Source organism: Myotis brandtii, unplaced genomic scaffold (assembly GCF_000412655.1).
Source record: "Myotis brandtii unplaced genomic scaffold, ASM41265v1 scaffold654, whole genome shotgun sequence".
NCBI classification, from domain to species: domain Eukaryota; kingdom Metazoa; phylum Chordata; class Mammalia; order Chiroptera; family Vespertilionidae; genus Myotis; species Myotis brandtii.
The window spans coordinates 1072420-1079311 of NW_005370538.1; the positions used below are offsets into that span (position 1 = coordinate 1072420).

Sequence of the window (6892 nt, forward strand, 5' to 3'; positions counted from 1 at the left end):
GGTAAAAAAAAAGAGAGAGGCAACAGCTGATCAACCCCTGCCACAGAGGCTGTGGATCAGACCCTGTCTCTCTCTCTCTCTGCAGGCCTCTCTCTGGGCCTGATCTGCAGCCCCCTCGGCAGTCAGTGCTGGGTGACTGCGCCACACCGGCTGCAGTCAGTGCTGGGTCGCCACAGCAACCCAGCACTGACTTCTGGTTTTCGGTGGAGCCTTGGTCATTGTGGATGTTACAGACCCTGGCTCTTTATATATATATATATATATGAGTTCATTTGAATCAGGGAGTCTTTCCACAGATTCATTGTGAAGAACCACAGTTATCAATACAAACTGCAGTACTTGAGAACACAAAGAAAATTAAAAACCATTTTCTTGCCCCGTCGGCATGGCTCAGTGGTTGAGTGTCTACCTATGAACCAAAAGGTCACTGTTCAATTCCAGGTCAGGACACATGGCCCAGTAGGGGCATGCAGGAGGTAGCTGATAGATGATGTTTCTCTCTCGTCGAAGTTCCTATCTCTCTATCCCTCTCCCTTCACCTCTCTCTAAAAATCAATAAAAACATATTTTAAAAAATCATTTTTTAATGGGTTAACTGATATCTGAGAGCAGAAAATATTTTCCCAGGGTCATACAAGTGTTAAAGTAGCAGAACCGGGACAAGAAGCTAAGTTCAGTAGAAAATATTGAGGAGCACCCCTGCTCCTGTTTCATTCACACAACCAATATTGAGTATCTACTTTGTTCCGGGCATAGTGCTAGGTATTGGGGACATATCTGAGAACAGGCAGATCTGTCTTCCTGGAAGCTTTCTAGGATGGCTGCTTCTTGACTGACTATAAAGCCACATCTGAAGTCCATTTGTACTAGAACCAAAATATCAGTGTTCACTTTACTGTAAAGCAGTGGTTCTCAACCCGTGGGTCGCGACCCCTTTGGGGGTCGAACGGCCCTTTCACAGGGGTCGCCTAAGACCATTGGAAAACACATATATAATTATATATTGTTTTGTGATTAATCACTATGCTTTAATTATGTTCAATTTGTAACAATGAAATGAGGGGTCACCACAACATGAGGAACTGTATTAAAGGGTCGTGGCATTAGAAAGGTTGAGAACCACTGCTGTAAAGAGTCCAAAGGACCTCATTTTGGTGACTGAATGACTTCCAGGTTTCCTTTACTTGCCACATCCTCTCAACAATGTACAAAGGACTAAGAGCCATTTATATTCCTCTTTGTTGTGAAATTTCCAAAAGTGTCCTCTCTTCTCTATCAATTGTATTATGGGGACACTAAAATAGAAGCAGCATCCTGTCAAGGGCATCAATGCCAACCATGGATTTTACCAAATTCACAGTACCTTTGAGCCCACATTTTCATTAGTTTAGAATGTGTAATGTTTGTTTCAGGAGGAAGAAAATAAACTAAAAACATGTTCCATCAAGTCAGACAGCTGTAAGTGACTGAACCTGGACCAGAAACCAGATCTTTTTTACTCTGCAGAGACCAAATGAGAAAATTTTTTTGCACGTGGGATGAAGACAAGCAGACATTTCCAAGATAATCATCAGAACTAATGGGTCATACATCCACAGATATTTATTGAGCCCTTGCTATGTAGCACATTTGTGCAAGGAGATGAATATGGAGTGATGAACCAGATAGACAGAGTCCTGACTCTCAGAATTTAAAAACAGTGACAGCCAATCTTAGGAACTTTACAAGGCTGACATTCTATCACTCCGCCTTCCAGCTGTGTATATTCTAGTGCACTATTTATTTCCAATTAGGGTTTTCAGGGTGCAGGGTAAATGAATCACTATTCTGTTCTGCCCTCTGAGCTAATTCTGAAAGTATCCCATATACCCTCATTTACAGATTTTCTAATTTCTGCCTACATTATTGAATGTTCTCAGAAAGCTAAGGAGAAAAGGAAGACCACAGCTTCCTGCCATCTTGACAGTATATGATTCCCAAAATGTATTCCCAACCTCTTACTGAGTTACAGTTCTAATATCCAGCTTTCTGCTTGCCATCTTCACATGTTTTTCATTTGTTCTCCTTGGTTCTGTGAATGACAGTCATCTATGCCCAAAGACTTGGCATCTTTTATTCTTCCCTTCCCCATGCTCCCCACCTCTAATTACTTGTCAAGTCTTCTCTATTCTACCTTTGAACTCTCTCTCCCATCTGTTTCCTCTTCTCTATCTCCAACATCTGAAGGGACTGTGATGGCTAATTCTGTATATCAACTTACTGGGCTAAGGATGCCCAGAGAGTTGATAAAACATTATTTCTGGACATGTCTATGAGAATGCTTTTGGAAGAGATTAGCATTTGAATCAATAGACTAAGTAAAGATCACCCTAGAAATGTTGATGGGCATTATCCAGTCTATGGAGGGCCTAAATAGAATAAAAAGGCAGAGGAAGGGCAATTTACTCTCTCTGACTAAGCTAAAACATTTATTGTCTTCTGTCCTTGCACATCTGCACTCCTGGTTCTCAGACCTTTGGACTTGGACTTGAACTTACACCATCAGCTTTTCTGGTTCTCAAGCCTACAGACTGTGACTGAATTATACCACTGGCTTTCCTGGATCTCCAGTTTACAGACAGCAGATTGTGGGACTTTTTGGTCTCCATATCACATGAGCCAATTCCTATAATAAATATCCATATATATGTTCTCTTTCTCAAGATAACCCTAATATGGGAACTAAGATTCAGACAGAACCAGTGAACTGTCCAAGATCACACTGTTCATAAACAGCAGAATTGGTGTTACAGCCAATGTATATCTGACATCAAAGTGCATAGTCATGCACTATGGCAAATATGACCCTTATTTACTCTCACTTGCCCAACTCCAATGGTTTTTAAACCTTATTTACTGTCTCTCTTCAGCCTTTACTACAAAATATTTCTGATTAATCTTCCTAAAGCACAGTTTTTACTAAAAGGTTTTATCATTGCTTTCTAAATCTTATCAGTTGCTTGGTATATTCCAAGATCAAAAACAAGATCAACATGGCTTAACCATAGTATTTGCAAGAATGTTTTCATCATCTTGGTGTTTCTTCTTGTGCCTGAGAAGTAATACTTACTTCTGTAGCACTCCTTAAATCATAATTTTTCTCTAGTTCCATAGATGTATATTATCTCTTCAACTAAAATGTAAACTCTTTTAGGTAAGGTACCATGGTTTACTTATTTCTTTTTCATTTAATTTATTGGGGTGACACTGGTTAACAAAATTCTACAGGTTTCGGGTGCACAATTCTATAGCACATCATCTGTACACTGTATTACATGTTCACTACCCCGAGTCAAGTCTCCATCAACATTTATATCCCCTATACCCTCCTCTACCTCCCCACCCCCTCACCCCTACAATCACCACATTTTGTTCATGTCCATGAATTATTTCTCTTTCTTTTCTTTTTTAATCAATGCCCTCCAACAGTCCCCACCCAGGTCCCTTCCCCAGACAGCTTTCAGCCTGCTTTCTATCTATTAGTCGGTCTCTATTTTCATTGTTAGTTCATTTTGTTCATTAGGTTCCTCATATAAGTGAGATCATATGGTACTTTTTTTTCTCTGACTGGCTTATTTCACTTAGCATAATGTTTTCCAGGTCCATCTATGCTAACAAAAAGGGTATGTTTTCCTTCTTTTTTATGGCTGAGTAGTGCCATGGTTTATATGTCTTCGTATGAACCTCCACAGTGTCTTGGCGGGGGGGGGGGGGGAAGAAATTTTAAAACACTGAAGAGAGAGTGATTAAGTAATATACAAAAGAACTACTTTTGTATTCCAGCTGTCCTGAAGGACTCTTGAGTATAGACCACACAGATGCTGCCCAAAACTTTCAAGTTGGAAAGCTTATAAGCACTTATTTAGCCATGCTGAGCATTCTATTTGTTCCTACTGACCCCATCTTTACTTTTTTCCACTGTCTTGTAAATTACCTATAATAAAATAAGTTTGGCATTGTTGTTTCTTGAAGGCAAGCACTAAGATTCACTCATCTCAGTGTTCACCCTCTCCCACAGCACCCAGTGTATTACTTTGCACATACTAGATGAATAAATGATTTTTAAATATATTTTTATTGATTTCAGAAGGAAGGGAGAGGGAGAGATAGAAACATCAATGATGAGAGAATCACTGATTGGCTGTCTCCTGCACGCCCCCTCCTGGGGATCGAGCCTGCAACCTGGGCATGTGCCCCCAACAGGAATCAAACCCTGGACCTTTCAATCCACAGGCCGACGCTCTATCCACTGAGCCAAACCGGCCAGAGCAATAAATGATTTTAAAATAAAGTATAATAACAGTAATAGGTTAAAAGAAGATATACCACAGTCCATGGACCTTCAGTTTGCACTGATTTATCATTCTGATTCTTCCAAATGGATCATATCCCAAATGGAATTCTTCATTGCCCCAAACCAGCCCCTCTGCTATCTCCCTTATCCTGTTTTTGGCATCAATGGCACAAAGAATCTTCCAGTACCCCAGACTGGATACTTTAGGGTCTCGTTAATGAAAGTAAAATGTACATGGCAATACATCAAGTTGAACTGTTCAGTAGACATTTGGAAACTAAGGCAGAGGTGGAATGGCTACTTTTAGCGATGAGGAAGGGTCTTGTCCTTCCTTTGAGACTGGAGAAAAGAATGATAAATATGAACAGAAGCAGATATTAGTTGAAGTGGGGAGAAGAGGATATGTAAGGGACTCGGTCTCATCAATGTAGAAGAGGTCATTGCTAAGGCTGGGAGTAGAGGCTTGAGGAGAGGAGGTCTCGAATAACTGGTTTCTGGAACTCCCTTGGGTATTGACAAGATTGAAATTCTGCAAGGATCCTGAATCAACCTGACATCCTTAAATAAAAGTCCCATTGTTTGCAGTTTTTGAAAAATGACTATAGGGGCTGACTAAATTAAAATTTTATCCTGGGCAATTTATGGGTATAAGATGAATGTGCTTTGGGTAGAGTGGCCCACTTACACAGGTCCCATTTATAGCATAGGTAGCACATAGCTCCTCTTATAAAAACAATAATTCTAGATACAGTGTGAGATTATTCTCCTTTGCAATTCTCCATTGCAGTATTAGGATGGAATAGAAATTCAACTCCAAATTGTTAGTCTTCTTTATCATTATTATTAATTAATTTTACTTGAAGAAATATGTCAGTACCCATATTTTTGTTCTTTTAACCTCTTACAAACTTTAGCTTTCTATAGATCATTTTTCACCTTCTTTTTTTAGGGATTTTATTATTTTTTTATTGGTTAAAGTATTACATATGTGTCCTTATTCCCCCCCCCCACCCCCACTCATGCCCTCACCGCCCTGGTGTCTGTGTCCCATTGGTTAGGCTTATATGCATGCATGCTTATTTTAAAGTAAAGACGCAGGGCTCTGGTGCGATTCCATCCTGCACAGATGCCATTTATCTCCATCTGCCTTCTCTCTCACTTAAGTGCATGCTACCACCCCATGGAAGATTCTATGGACATGGACATGAGCCTTCTGAGGCCCCAGAACTATCTTTTTGGTTGTGAACTAAAGGCCGACAAAGATTACAACTTTAAGGTGGATAATGATGAAAATAAGCACCAATTATCTTTACAAACAGTCAGTTTAGGGGCTGGTGCAAAGGATGAACTGCACATTGTTGAAGCAGAGGCAATGAATTACAAAGGCAGTCCAATTAAAGTAACACTGGCAACTTTGAAAACGTCTGTACAGCCAATGTTGTCCCTTGGTGGCTTTGAAATAACACCACCTGTAGTCTTACAGTTGAAGTGTGGTTCAGGGCCTGTGCATATTAGTAGACAGCACTTTGTAGCTGTGAAGGGAGTTGCAGAATCAGAAGATGAAGAGAAGGATGTGAAACTCCTAAGTATGTCTGGAAAGCATTCTACCCCTGGAGGTGGTAGCAAGGTTCCACAGAAAAAAGTAAAACTTGCTGCTGATGAAAATGATGAGGACGATGAGAAAGGATGATGATGACGATGATGATTTTGATGATGAGGAAGCCAAAGAAAAAGCTCCAGGAAAGAAATCCATATGAGATAGTCCAGCCAAAAATGCACAAAAATCAAACCAGAATGAAAAAAGACTCAAAACCATCAACACCAAGATCAAGAATCCTTAAAAAAAAAAAAAAAACAGGAAAAAAACCTAAAACACACTTTAGGACCTAGTTCTGTAGAAAACATTAAAGCAAAAATGCAAACAAATATAGAAAAGGATGGTTCTCTTCCCAAAGTGGAAGCCAAGTTCATTAATCATGACTGATGTGGAGGCTATTCAAGATCTCTGGCAGTGGAGGAAGTCTCTTTAAGAAAATAGTTTAAACAGTTTGTTAAAATTTTCCGTCTTATTTCATTTCTGTAACAGTTGCTATCTGGCTGTCCTTTTTATAATGCCAAGTGAGAACTTTCCCTACCATGTCTGATAAATGTTGTCCAGGTTCCATTGCCAAGTTGTATTGTCCAAAATTCCTGTTTAGTTTTTAAAGATGGAACTCCACCCTTTGCTTGGTTTTAAGTATGTATGGAATGTTATGATAGGACATAGTAGTAGTAGTGTTCAGATAAATGGGAATGGTGTGGAGACAACAATAAACATGTGAAATGAAACTCAGTATTTAAAAAAATAAAAATAAAGATGCAGAAAACCATACAAAACAAATGTAGAGCTTAGTGAATTATACGAATAATATCATTGTAACCACCATCCAGGCTAAAAAAAATAGCCACCCCAGAAGCTCTTCCAAATGCCCCCTCACTTCATCCAAATATAACCACTATCTTAACTTTTAGAGTAATTATTATTATTATTATTATTATTATTATTTCATCACCCAAGGG

The 6892-nt window shown here is 39.3% G+C and overlaps 1 long non-coding RNA gene and 1 pseudogene across 1 annotated transcript in view; one reads left to right on the forward strand and one right to left on the reverse strand.

Annotated features, from left to right (window-relative positions):
* Positions 1 to 3236: 3236 nt before the first annotated feature.
* The window catches only part of LOC106723815, a 22878-nt gene continuing 19222 nt past the window's right edge, over positions 3237 to 6892 (reverse strand). Inside the window, exon 3 of the long non-coding RNA XR_001359541.1 lies at positions 3237 to 3385. This is a non-coding gene — a long non-coding RNA (uncharacterized LOC106723815). The remainder of the gene's footprint in view (positions 3386 to 6892) is intronic.
* On the forward strand, positions 5514 to 6496 carry LOC102257566 (annotated as a pseudogene).